The sequence below is a fragment of the Malaya genurostris genome, chromosome 2, assembly GCF_030247185.1.
Source record: "Malaya genurostris strain Urasoe2022 chromosome 2, Malgen_1.1, whole genome shotgun sequence".
Lineage (NCBI taxonomy): Eukaryota > Metazoa > Arthropoda > Insecta > Diptera > Culicidae > Malaya > Malaya genurostris.
The window spans coordinates 109,611,024-109,626,075 of record NC_080571.1 but is presented as its reverse complement, the minus strand read 5'-3'; the positions used below and the strand labels follow the sequence as shown (position 1 = coordinate 109,626,075).

Sequence of the window (15,052 nt, the reverse complement as noted above, 5' to 3'; positions counted from 1 at the left end):
AAACGAAATAGCGATTGAATATCGATGACGATAATAATATAATTCTTATTATATATGACTTTAAAATAATGAGCATTTAGTGCACATGGATTGATTATGAGCATTTGAACGTAGGGTAATTTCATCGTTTGTTTTTCATATCTTCATAGGCAGATATTTTTGAAGACCCATCAAAAAACAGTTTCACTCGACAGTTCAAAAATTTAACATCAAGTGTGTAATTTATAATACTATGCTGCTTTTTTATTGTTCACAGACATGTATTTTAGATTCACTAATTGTTCACAATGTTTACTTGAAAAACAAGTTATTTTCAAGTCATGGAAAGATAAGACATTGCAGCATGGCATTGCAACGTAACGACTTATTTTCGATCGATCTCCAGTACGTTACTAGTAACTACAAGAAACTTTTTAGTCTCGCAATTGGCTAGATGTTGGTAACAATCACTCCAATTTCTTGTTGAAAAGTAGTCACAAATAAGCTAACGTAACAAAAAGTGTTACTTGGGAGGTTGCTAAAGACTGTCCCAGAAAGTATGGGCGCAACCAAAAACCGCTGCCATTTCGCAATGGTTCAGAATCTGTCATTTTTTATGGCTTCGTCCTGTTGTTTACACTCTTACTTATCCACTTGTGCAGTTGTTTATTCGTTTTCATTAGTTTGTTCCAAAATGCGTGGACTTTCAGCAGAACAACGTCGAAAAATTGTGCACAAATGGTGCACAGAACGCGGACTGTCACTGAGAAAGATAGCAAAAATGAAAGGAGTAAGTGAAAAAACGGTGCGAAATGCAATCAGGAAGTTCGGTAAGGATAACACCTTTGAGGATAAACCAAAAACGGGTCGAAAAAAAGGTCCTGCTAACCCTCAGTTGGATAAACGTATGCTGAAGGCGTTCAGGCAAAAGAAGAAGGTGTTGGTTCGGGATGTGGCCAAAAAAGTGTGCACTTCGAAGTCAAATGTTCTTCGTGCTGAAGAACGTTTGAATTTTCGAACCTATAAGAAACAGAAACAACCCAAACGTAGTCCGAAACAAACATCGTTCAGGACGAGGGTTCGAAAGCTGGAAATTTGAACTGCATAATCATGGACGACGAAACCTACGTGAAACTCGATTACAAATCCTTGCCGGGACCACAATATTATATGGTGCGAGAAGGACAAGTGTTAAACCAGTCCGAGACATCGATTGAAGTCGTAAAATTTGGTAAGAAAGTTATGGTCTGGCAAGCAATTTGTAGCTGCGGTAAGATTTCGAAACACTTCATCACCACTGCTTCAATGAACAGCGAAATATACATCAAGGAATGTTTACAAAAACGACTTCTACCCATGATTCGAAGCCACAAGGATCCTGTTGTCTTCTAGCTGGATCTTGCTTCTTGCCACTACTCGAAATCAACGGTAGAATGGTATACTACCAAAAATGTCACTTTCGTCCCAAAAGACATGAATCCAAAAAATTGCCCACAACTTCGACCAATTGAGGAATTTTGGGCATTAACGAAGGCACATCTTAGGAAATATGTCTCGGCAGCCGAGACCATTCAACAGTTCGAAAAAGATTGGAAAAAAGTGTCAAAACTTGTCGCCAAGAAGTCTGTAAGTTATTTAATGAGGAACGTTCGCAAAAAAGTGCGTCAGCGAGTCTACAATGGCTAAGTAGCAAATGTTGAGAATAATATTCTGTTGTTGTAGTCTAATATTATCAGTATATCGAATAAAATTTGAATATGTAACACTTGTGAATTATTTACAGCGAAATCAAAGTGCGTCCATACTTTCTGGGACAGTCTTTACGGAAGACTACAGGCGGATAAGCATGTGAAATCTTCTCCCAAAGAGAATTTTTATTGTGATACCATATTTGAAGGAGCTTAGACTGGAGACAATTTCCCCAAAATTTCTAACCTCTATCTTTAACATTGACGTTGACATTGACGGATGTAGTTGTTAAGTCATTTTAATTGATTTTTGAAACTACCGCTCCACCAAAAAATTTTAAATGGGATAAATATGATCAGTATCTACTGATATGCGAATGCAATTATGTAATGAGAACCGCGAAAAATGCAATGGGTTTAAAACATTGTCGGGGAGGTTCGCAACTTTCAAAAATTTTAAAATTTTTGAAACATATTGATTTACAATTTCGAATATGGTACCACACTGTATTTTTTCAGATATAAACAAAAAAATTTTTAACGCGGTCAAGTGTTTCGGTTTCATATTGTTTGAAAATGAAGACGACCAAAATATTTTTTCCAAATGAAAATGAACAATCAACCATGCCTCAGTTCGGGTTTACATCTCATCCAAGTCAGTCGACAAACAAAACCGCTTAGGTTGGGGACAGAAGAAACCAAGTATAGTATTGTGTAGTGAACAATAGACCTCGAAAATGAGTGAACCAAACGAACAAAAGCTGCCGTCGGTACGAAAGAATACAATTATTGTTGACTTCAGACAGTGCGAAATTCGACCTTCGATACGAGAACTTCAAAGTTTGCTTCAGGAGCAAATGCATCTTGACATTAAACGTGTGAATTTACTTCAATGCAATGAGACCAATAATGTTGTTTATATCCAGTTCTATAAAGAGTTGGATGCAATTCAATTCGCTAAAGACAATAATAATGTGCACTATGTGGAGCATGAAAACATCAAGTACAACATTCCAGTATATATAGAAGATAGTGCTATAGAAGTGCGAGTACATGATCTTCCCTCAAGCGTCATCGATCCTTATATTCGCAAAACCATGTCCCAATACGGAGAGATTCTCTCTATCGAAAAAGAAAAGTGGAAGAATTTTTTCCCCGGTATTCTAAATGGCGTACGTTTGTTACGCATGCGCTTGAGGAGGCCTATACCTTCTTATGTGACATTCGGTCAGGATACAAGAATACCGTGCAAATCACTTGTTACCTTTGACAATCAGATGGCTACATGTCAATATTGCCAAAAAGTTGTTCACTACGGTAAGCCATGTGCTGAACCGGACAAGGAGACAACTATCCCAAAAAGCAACGGTGCTTCCTACACACCAACCCTAAGCAACCCCAGTACATCTGTGACAGTCACCAACAACAGTGAAGCATCCTCTTCAACGAAACCATCCAACGTATCCCCTATAGAACAAAGTACACCAGCTGCAGTTAACAACTTACCATCCAACCAGCCAGCAACTGCAAACAATGTACAACAAGACGCATCTACAGCAACTATCAACGAAATCAACAACAATACCACGGCAATGGATGACGAGACGAACCACGAACAAACTGCCCCTCAATCCTCGCAGGAGGAAAATGGAAGCTCCTCGCCCCCTAGAAAAAGGGTGATAACGAGATCCAATACAGAAAAATATCTTTTATTTGAAAACTCAGCTAAATCGCCACGTAAAGCTTGTACGCAAATAGGCCTGAATAAAATATCTTTTAAATAATAAATCAACCATGCGTTTCCATTGATTCTGTTTTAGGAGGAAACGTACGATGCTTAGTTCAAGTAGTTCATGCACCACGCTTTTTCTTCCAACAGAACTTTAGTGAATCCACATAGTTGATTGTTCATTTTTTTCAGAAAAACTAGACTTTTATAACAGTTTAAGGCAAAGTGTGTAACAAATTTCCAAATGTCATTTACGGCGACAATGCAGAGACCGTAAAAACTCGGTGCAATTGTACTAAAAAGTTTTCCTATATATAGATTTTATTAGTTGATGACCAAACGAATCGATTCTGGCAATACCCTCCGGTTTCCAGTTCCAAAACTACCTTAAATAGAAACCAAAAGTCTAAAAAAACGTAATTTTTATCGATTTCTCTGGCATAGTGTAATCGATTGTCAAACTAAGACACAAGTTATAGGATTTATAGTTATCATGAATTTTATGATGGATCCAACTTCCAGTTCCGACCCCATAGGGTAAAAATTTAAAAAAGCAGTACTTTAAAAGACGATACAGACTATGTAATAAATCGTTTAAATTGTATATTGGTTTTGTTAACTGACGGTGATACAAATTTATTGCTCTACTCTGAAATTAAATGTGCATCAATTTTGAATGTAAACAATTATGAGAAAGACAACATCACTCCAATAGGTGAATTAAAACGGGGCTTTCACTTTGTTCGGCAAGATATCGTTCGTCATGAATATTTTCCAAAAAATTAAAATGAAAAACATTTCTTTACCTTTCGTCTTGGACTCGTCAGTACAGAGCAGTTCAAATTGAACTGCTTAATGCAAAACTTGGCAGTTCAATTTGAACCGCTAGGAAGACGTAAAGTTAGCGCTATTTGAGAAACACTTTCCTTAATTGTACTGAAGTGCAATGTCTAATCTGACACCTTGAAGGAAAATTAAAATGAAAAATTATTTTACTTTCAGGAGATAATTTTCTCAAAGAGGATTGACCCTGTAGTGGTTTGTTATTCAAGTCGAAGCATTTTTTGATCATTTATCCGGAACGGAAAAGCATCACGGGCTAGCACGCTTCTGTGGAGATTCGCTCTGAAGCAACAAACGGTCGCTTGTTGTCGTTTTGCAATCCGATTCTATACGGGCAGTGGATAGTTGCGACAGAATCACTTTACTATTGCCGCTTATTCTAACTATGTGCATATAACCTTTGTATAAGTTGTGTCTATGAAAATGTCTGTGAATGCTCCAGACAAGGATTTTAAAATATTGTAACCTAGTATGAGAATCATCAAGTCGAATCATCGATTCAATTTTCTGCGATAATTGACATCTTGCGACTCTCTTGGTGAATTCTACACAGCGCCGTTCATTGCAAGACTGTATCTATTTTGGTAAGGGCCGTGAAATAGTTAGAGTATGAGGTGGAACGAAGAAATGTAAAAAAATTCTTTCACGGTTCTTGCATTGAGTGACAGCGAGTTCTAGTAGCAACATCTACCAGATTGACGATGTTGTAAACAATGTAGAGAAATATCGAGCCGCTCTCTGTCAATGGCAATCACCAACACTGGTCAACATGATCACTAAAATAAATCTCATTCTGGTTAATTGGATTATGCCTCAGACATTACCCACCCGTCTTTATAAATTTATTGTACGTTCAACAGCGAGCTTGTTAAAAAATACATTTCAAGCTTAAAGAAATTTGATCCAGAAACATTCCATAGTAAAATTTCCGGAAATACTGAACAGCTAAAGCTACCCACTGGTCTTCTCCATTTCGTTTCGATAGGAAAATGTTTAATCTAAGCCATCTCTCGCTCCCACCGCTTGGTCTTATCATGACTGAGAACAATTTTTCAGTATTAATGTTGATGACAGGGGTCCTCCCGGCTCGCACGAAGCAGAACGTAATCCGCTCACCAAGGATACCCCCGACATGTCCATTCATTGATAATCTGAATAAGGAGAAAGCTCTAGTTCAGATCATTAGACCTAACAAAACGAAAACACTGAATCGGGCTCGGCTTAGCCTGACCCTCTCTCTCTCTCTCTCTCTCTCTTTCTCTCTATTGCGTTCTGAAAGCACACTCAATTTACGAGTTTTGTTCTTCGCCAAAGGCAGAATAGATGAGTGACACCACAACCGAAATAGGGACAGCCATCAGAGCGCGGCGCACGACGCTGTTCCACTCCAGGCTTCGCTGGAATTGATAGTGTGGTAAAAGTTCCGGCTTAGCTGGTCATCCTCACTTGCACCGTGGCGTCACTTGCACTGCTATTGCGAGTGCCGTTGGTGGGGTGGTGAGGACGATGGCACTACTGTCGGTTTCATTTTCAGTTCATTCCCGGTCCGAAACTTTACCCTGCACGGAGTTCCATCGATACAACGTTTTGCTTTTTAAAATCGCAGCTGCAACTTGTACAACGGGTGTCGTCGAGCTCATCGTCATTATCGTTTGCAACTGGCACTGCTACTGCCGCTGCACATTGTATTCACGCTTTCGGCAGCAATACGGGATCAATGCGAATTTGTTAGAATTTACTGGTGGTATTGGGAGGAAAACTTTTCCCAGCTACCGACTGTCTCTGAGTACAATGCGGAAAGAGTCGGTCTAAGCGAAAGCAAAAAAAACAAAAGCGCACTTTCCCGGGGGCGGTTTGCCTGCAAGTTTTACAGTTCACTTGACTAATCCTTTCTACGCTCGGTTCGACTTGAAGCGGAAAGCGAGTCTTCGTGCAGTCGTTCACCACTGTATCAGTTCACTGTGGGGGGAGTATGGCTTCGCTACCCAGAACATGTGGGAGGTTTTCCATTCGAACTTTGCCATTCTCACTCGTACCGAAAGGTGGTGATTTTGTGGTACAATCTGATTCTTCGTTCCGTGCGACTTGCGGCCCAGTAACTTGGAGCGTGTAAATGGGTTTCCCTGCAAGAGAAATGAAATATCGTAATTAGTTTTAATTCTCCGGAGCAATTAGTCATTGCAATTTGGGCTGATTGTTGAAGCGATTCAAAGCTTTGTGGCAAAATCTTCTTCGTATGTTTCCCTCGTAAACGGATGTAATTCCTATACAGACGTGTAGACAAAGAAAATGTCACTGCTTTGTTATTGAAAGTGCACCATAGTAGAGAAAATGTCCATCAAAAAAGAGTGACAGCTTTCGAAACGTCTACATCAGCATTTTAATGCAAGAATGGAAACACTGATACTGATTAGAAAGGGTACGTGACTCTCACGCTTACTATATTCGAATACGTGTCGTCTAAAATCGATTCAATTTTGTCGGAATTTTAGGATGAGGTCAATGAATTTCAATGCCTTTAGTTTAGTTTCCCTTGATTTTTTTTTTTTCATTTCGATGGAAGGTTCTTTTATTATAAAATGTAGAATCGTAGAAATACTGAAAAATGAGCAGGGATTGAATGTCAATTAGTCAGTTATTTTGTAGGTATTCAACATTTTATCACTCATTATTTAGCGATAGCTTATGGGCGTCGATGTTGTGAATTCATCAGCCACCATACTTGAAAACCTGTTTCAATTCAGCTGTTGATTTCTTATTTGACTTTTGAATCAGAAAACTCAAAAGCTGTTTGAAAACAGACTTATCAATATGATAGTTAAATGAAAACCGTCGTGACCAACGGCATTTTATTTAGTCGCCACTTAACAAAAACTGCACATAATTTCAGCATTTTTTGCTTTATGTCTCAAGTGGGAATTTCATAGCCAATCGCACTTAATTATTCCCTTAAAAACTTGAGTTAAAAAGTTCCGGCACGAATACATACATTAAGTTGCCAAAAAATCTATTTACGTATTATTTTTCTTAAGTTCCAACCTGCAAAGGATGCCTGTTCAGATTTTATGACATTCTGATGGACCACGCAATTTAAATGACGCTAGTCCTGAAATTCTCAAAACAGCAGATTTGAAATAATTTCGTGTGTAGATTTGTCATTGCTAGGAATCGTTAAAAAATTCCATCGAATTGTTTTTAACAACTGTAAATAAAATTTTCGTGAGATAGATGACAACTATTTGGCATGAAAAAAAGGCGAATGGGTAATGTCACAGTCATAACTGGAGAACGCGAATACGAATAAAACTGACATGCTTCTTTCTCACTTCCGGATAAAGATAATCATTCGTATTAGATTGTGTATATTTTGCAACTTTCATTGCTTCGCTTCCAGAATTTTAACGATGCATCTATACTACAGTATGACTAATTAATTGACCGCAAACATATTCTACCATACATTTAAATAATACGGAACAAATACAGTTTTGTAGATTTAGATACTCAGTAGAAATAAACTTCTTTAAATTCTTTTGGAAATACTTTAGTGGTTCTAAAAAACCGCTTTGCGTAATTTGTCTAATGTTTAGAACTGTTGAAAATCAAGAACTAATATAGACATCTGGGGCACGCTCCGAATTCAGCTGCAAATCTAGATCAAAAACTCAGATCATAAATCTAGTTCTAGAAGTAAGGAACTGAAGTTATTTTTAGAATTTTCTGAATGGCGTTATAGAACTAAATTCTAAACTTGAATTCCAAGTGTTAATATAGGAACTGAATTCAGTTCCAGCATCTAGTTCCAGAAATCTTGTTCAAAATTAACTGTTCCAACATGTAGTTTCTGAATTTTGGAAATGAATGCTGAAACTGAATTGCATAATTAAATTCTGTTTAGAAATTAAACTCTGATTTTGAATTCATTTTTTGAATGAAGGTTCGGTGTTCAGACCTAATATTTAGTTTCAGAATCTAAAATTCATATCCTGAATTTTGTTTATTAATTCTGATGATCAAATCCTAATTCCTCTGGATTGATTCGAATCCCTGAATAAGGAACTAAATTTGAAACCAGTTTCAAAATCAAAGAAATAGGATTCATAGTTAAAATTCTGAACCTGTAATCTGGAACTAAATTTTGAAATAGAAGTATGAAACTAAATTTGGAACTTAAAATTAACTTCAGAAATCAGGTGAACCAGAATCTAGGTTTACCACCCCATTATTACTGATGTTGGTGAAAGAATTTCAGCACGATATTCAGTTCCATCAGACTTACTAGAAAAAAAATAACAATCCTCGGTCAAGATTTACCTATTACACTCGGCCAGTAGAACATCGGAACTGATATGTGCTTAACTGTCTCAAAACCGTCGTCCTGATGCGAAAAAGGCAAGCAAACGTGGTGAGTTTTCCTTATTTTTTCCAAAAGTTTGAGAAAACATAGTTTTTGAAATATTTATGGTTATTTTACACTGTTGAAAATCTATTCACAAATTCCTGTTTATATTTCTGATAGCATGGAGAAAATATTATGTTGTTGCGTTAAGTATAACAAGAGATATTCACGATCAAAAACTTATCACTCTCCCAGAGGGTAAATTTTGAAAAGGCGCCCCATAGTAAAGTAAGTCGTATTCACGACAAAAAGAAAGAAAGAGAAAGCTGTAGTTAAAGTGGAGGCCGCGTTTGCTCACGACAACGACAACCATGGTGAAACTGCACAAATTGGGCTTCGAATTGCGTGACTACTTCCATGTTTGCAGCCATAAAATATTCTCCAAGGTAGGAAATTATACTCAAACGAGGAAATCTTTGCAGAATTGAAGGCATAAGCCCGAGACAAAAGATAGAACGTTCTACAGGAAAGTTATTGAAATCCTAAAGAAGCGCAGCACAGATGGTATTGCTCTTGACGGAACAAAGTAGAGTTTAGTCAAAAAACGTACTTAATTCACCTAGCAGTGAGATGATACCTTTTTTATCAATTCGAATGAATATTCTTCGGTGCTTTAGTTCTCTTGACATTATCTTAATAACCGTCGTTTTAGGAAGCAGTTTGAGATTTCAGTCCGATGTTCTACTGGCCGAACTGCAAAACGGATCGAATTTGAATTTAATCGATTTGAACATTCCATGAGATGTCGAAGTAAATTCCTTTTTTAGAGTTTACGGTTATTCACGGTACTTCTAGAGACGGTATTCAGGAACCAGCATAACATAAACGGATTCGTATAACCATAAATTAATATGACGAATGAAATGCAATAGTTTTGAGTCCAACTTTGAAGCTTTTTTGGGATGGTACTCATCTATATCGGTTTGAATTTAAAAATTCATCATCCTGTAATTTCAGAATCGGAGGTCAGTTTGGATAAAATTCTATTATTTTAACTGGGACTAAAAATTCTTTAATTTGAATTTTTGTTTTTGAAACTCGATTTTCTTTTTTTTTTTTTGAGAAAACGATTGAGCTTTGGGAAACGATTTGATACTTGGATCTGGAATTCGAAAATTGATGTAGTCGAAGTCAGTTAAATTCACCTGAGGAGCTGTATAGTTTACATTTGATTCAAAATGTGCGAAAGTCAGTGTAGACAACTTTGAGAAATCGTTGTGCGAATTCAATTTCTGGGACCTTTTGAATCGAAAACTGAATACCACTAAAACTGAAATAAGTTTATTTGGTTATCGACTATCCAAATCTGCAAACCCGATAAACCTGATTAATTTATATGAAATGGACATTTTTATACTAATCACCCTGTATCCCCTAAACTGGAAGTTGAATCTGACTAAAAAGCAAGATGTTTTACAGAATCTTAAGACTTTTCATTTGAATCTTAGATGGTTCTTAGATTTCATTTGAATCTTTGATCGGTTCAGCCATCTACTAGAAAAATAAGTTGCATTATTTCAATTTCGTTTCACGTATCATCCTGTAGTTCCGCTATCAGAAGTCGGATCCAAACGTAATTCAGGAATATTGTTTAAGAGTTTACGACTTTCCACTTCTGATTTGTGGAAAACGATTGAGTCATCTCCGAGAAAAATTGAGTGTTATGTTCTTCCACCATTTATTGCTGTGAGTAGTTGAAATAAATATAATTATATAATTACTTTCAACGCAAAAATGCTGTCATCATCTTGTCATGTTCATATTATTGTTTACATGTCACATTCGAATGATTATGTTGCCAAAAATGATCCATGCTAAAATTGGTCCGAGAAAAAAGTAATGAAAAAATATGCTGTGTCTTTTTGGTACTCAGAAACAATTGTATGCTACAGTATAAAAAATCGTGTTTCACGTTGCCCCCAAGCATTGCTTTGTCATACAGTGCTCAAAACTTCTACTGCTGGAATAGGGGGAAAAGTCGGTTACACAAAAATATTTCCGTTAAAAATGGACGGATTTTAACAATCTATGGCTTGTTGGATAGCTATAACCGTGCGAAATTTAAGTCTGAAAACATATTTTGTTTTCAATGTCAATTGTGACAGATATTGTCAAAAAACAAATTTTGACATAAAACTTTGTATAACTCAATAAGTAAACATCCGATCTCAAAACCATTCAACAGCGTTCAGGATGACGGGGAGACCTTTCATTTGCGACTAGTTTGATCAAATTCGGTCCAACCATCTCTGAGATCTCAACCTCTTTATTGACAACACACATACAGACACACACAACTTCCAGAGCTTCTGAAATTGGCAATTGGAAACCATAGATGCGCTATAGAACTTTGAAGAACGGATGCGGGTACCCTGGGCTTTCGATGATGAGCTGCTACAAGGCGCGTACACCCGCTTGGTGGATGGGGGTGGGAGTCAATTTATACCTATCACAAGGTAAAGAATTTGGAAACAGTCAGATCATACTGAGATTGATCGTTGGCTTATAAATGTTAAAATAAAAGAAATTGATATGTTCTCTGAATCGACCACGGAGTGGATATGACAAATAGTGCTTAGAAGTATTCTTATACCTGGAATTGATCACCTATTCGGATTAAGGAGTAAGACTCTTTGCAAGCGTATGAGTTATGCCAACAATGTGTGCGTAAAAACAAATTCCGGCGCTTCTATTCCTGATTTTACTCAATAAATCTCCCATATGGTTGAAAAATAAACCAATCGGTTCATACTGCTTCAAATTGCATTTCAAGAAATGCGAAAATGTTAGTCTAAAACTCTTCCGTTTTCCTTAAAACTGCTCGAGAAAAATTATTTCAGTTTCAGCTTACTTCCACTTACACATTTGATTAGCAACAAACACATTCCTATATGGATTTCCTCTTGCAGAAATTATTGCGATATAAAGATTTACGTACCTTCTATAAGTAAACCCGCAAAAAAGGAACTTTTAATTTAACACGCGAAAGGCAATGGATATGGAATGTTGTCGTAAAACTATTTATTTTTCTGCTTTTGTAACAGAAAATATTTAGTTTGGTTTATTTTGTGTACCGCAATCTAATACGAATGCATTGAAGCAGTGTTGCAAACTTTTTGGCATTAAAAATGCCTTACTCTTCACTATATGGGGCCGGGTGTCAATTTAAAGTTTTAAAAATAGTCGCGTAACCTTTTTGTGTCATAATTTTGAACGTTAATAACGCGGTCATTTGTTGATGGATTGTTATAATTTAACAACCAATCGATTCGGAAACTTTTAACTTAAACATGTATGACGACGTCGTTTCAGTATTTCAATAGTATACTATTGAAAAAATGGTTGGAATCGACCTATGTTTTCATCCACCAATCGCTGTTGTACAAAATGACGTCAACTTCTTGTTCGGCATAGGAGGCTTTGCGTCATGCATAAAAAACACCGTATCGTTATGCGTAGTATGAAGAGAAATCTATAAATATAGGCTGCGCAATATTTCTTTGCCTAGTTGATGTTTAACTGTGAATGAAACAAGTAGCTCGTCCAGTGAGCTGATGACTGGATTGTATATGCGTTCACTTGCTGGATTGTCGCTTTTGCATTAGGTGTTGGTGAAATTTCCTGTTGTCTGCGCAACACCGTGTTCGCTTGAGTATCTTATTTATCATCTAGCTATTGAGGAACCGAATCAGCGTGGTTACAGATTCTTTTGAAATATCCCTTGTATTTAGCAAATTTTTGGTCGATTTTGCCATTAAAAATGCCTTACACTTCGCTTCCGGAGGCTGGGTGTCAATTTAAAACATGCAAAACTAATCGCGTAACATTTTTCTGTCATAATTTTGAACGCTTATAACTCAGTCATTTGTTGATGGATTTATTTAATTCAACAACTAATCGATTGGGAAACATTTAACTTAAACTTATGATATAACGTCATTTGAATACTTCAATTGCATACCATTGAAAAATTGGTTTGAATTGAGTATTTTATTTTGGTTCTCTGGTAACTATCAGGCCAATTTAGAATTATCGGCGATAGATTTTTCGGATCTAATTTGCAGCGCTTGTTCCTCGATGATTTGTTAATGGATTTTCCTAACTTAAATGATTCCAAAGCTTCAATATTGTAAGCTTAAAAATGTTTTAATTTGTCAACGGATCGGTTTGCATACTTAAATCTCCATTCCCATACGAACCAAACGTGACAATGTGACTGAACAAGTTGCTGTCCCACCAGGAATTAAACGTTTCAAAAGATTCAAAATTAAATTCTTAAACTTATCTTAAAGCGGCCCCTTCGGTTTAGTAGTATAAATGAGTTCCACAGGCTCACATATACAGTACAATTAGATGCAATATCATATAGTATCAAAGATAAACTCAAGGTAAGTTTACCTGCGATTTTACATGCATCGTTTGAATAGGAACCCTCGTAGAATTTGGTTAACCGCCAGTTTCAGTTCAATTATTATTTGCTTCAAAACAATAAGCGTCTGATGGCTACACGCGTTGTAACTATGACAATGTTCATTTATGTGTTAATAACATCAAGTTACAATATGAACAAAATTTCGGAATTTTGTTGCGTGTCCATTCCGTATATTCCTAATATGCCAAAGCGAAAATCAATGTAAGTTTCACATGTTTTCTTCCTCGTATTGTTGCCATATTATTTACCGACACTTTCCGAAGATTATCGACGATTTTGAAGGATTAATAAAATTACACCATTACTGAGATTACTGGTACAACATTCTCTTGGATCGATTAACTGTTTATAAAATTAATAAGTTCACCCAGTGAACCCAGGTTAAAACTGGGGGTAAATAAACGATATAAATCAAATCAAATTAATAAGTTTGTACGTTTATCGAAAACTATCAACATAAAATAAAGTAATTTCATTTGTTCAGGTTTAAATCTTTAGGTTGTTTGTATCTAAAATTGAGTTTTCAAGTAACTTTGAAGTGTAGTGAAGTTTACTGTATCATCATCGTTATCATCTTTATTTTTGTATTTATTATGAAGACCCTAGAAACGATTCATTTTTAACGTTGTTGTGCTCGGTCGTGTCTTGAATAAAACCCTCTAATTTTTTATTAGGGAATTTAAATCTACATTCATAAAATGTAAGTAATTTTCCATTAAACGTTGGTGAAAAATTGATCAAAAGTGATATTTCATTCAAGATGTCAGGCATGATTCCTAACGCGACCGTCGTACCGTTCGGATGCTAATTCGTGGTAGAGCAAGTGTGTATATAGCCGTGCTAATCCGCTTCAAGGTCAATCAAAGATTAATCTTTTGTTACTGTGAGCAGTGTACCAGACAAACACGAAACAATAGAAACAATACCGTTAGGCGATTTCAAGTGCTAGTGCAAGTCTGTAGACTTTAAATAGTGATCGAACGTTTGGAGTGGTGCCGTGACCCGGTGCTGTGTGCTTTTTTCCTCCTAGAGGTTTTTTTGCACACGGGCACAGTTACAATTCAATCAACGCGTGGCCCCAGCGGCCGAGCTTTGCTACGGATCACACCGATTAACCAAGGCCAGGCATTGGTGGCTATTGTTTAAGATAAGTAATATTCTCTTTTCCTATTTTATTTGTCGTTTAAATTACCTGATAGTACCCCAGATCTCTTACCCGCACGGATACAATTCCGTGTCATGATAAACATTGAGAGACCTCCAAATCCTTGGTGGGACAAAGAGTGCTCAGATGCTAAACACGCGAAACAAAATGCTTTCAAGACGTTTTTAAAACGAGGAGGAGGAACTCCTCAGAATTTTGAAAAATTCTTGGTTTTAGAAACCAAGTACAAGAACATACTTCGGGTTAAGAAATGCAGCTATTGGAGACATTTTGTGGAAGGTTTGTCAAGAGAAACCTCAATGAGCACTCTTTGGAATACGGCCAGACGAATGAGGAATCGTAACGTAGGAAATGAGAGTGAGGAGTACTCGAATCGATGGATATTTGATTTTGCGAGGAAAGTTTGTCCAGATTCCGTTCCTACGCATAGCATTGTTAGGGAGTCTTCTTCAAATGATGATTCCATTGATAGCCCCTTTTCAATGATGGAATTTTCCATAGCACTCATGTCTTGTAACAATAACGCTCCTGGATTGGACAGAATTAAATTCAACTTGGTGAAGAATCTGCCCGACCTCGCAAAAAGACGTTTGTTGGAATTGTTCAACAAGTTTCTTGAGCAAAATATTGTTCCACCTGACTGGAGACAAGTGAAAGTTATCGCCATTCAAAAGCCGGGGAAACCAGCTTCCAATCACAACTCATATAGACCCATTGCGATGTTGTCCTGCATCAGAAAATTGTTCGAAAAAATTATTCTACGACGTCTCGACACTTGGGTCGAGACGAACGGTTTGTTGTCAGATACTCAGTTTGG

At 36.8% G+C, this 15,052-nt stretch overlaps 1 protein-coding gene across 5 annotated transcripts in view; it reads right to left on the bottom strand.

The window, feature by feature from the left end:
• The window catches only part of LOC131432221 (lachesin), a 306,432-nt gene that overhangs the window by 240,131 nt on the left and 51,249 nt on the right, over positions 1-15,052 (bottom strand). For 2 of the 5 annotated variants that reach the window (XM_058598359.1, XM_058598358.1), the window contains one exon: positions 5,798-6,362. The exons of the other annotated variants lie outside the window; for them this stretch is intronic. The gene's annotated coding sequence lies outside the window, so the exon portion shown is untranslated. The remainder of the gene's footprint in view (positions 1-5,797; positions 6,363-15,052) is intronic. 5 annotated transcript variants of the gene reach the window in all.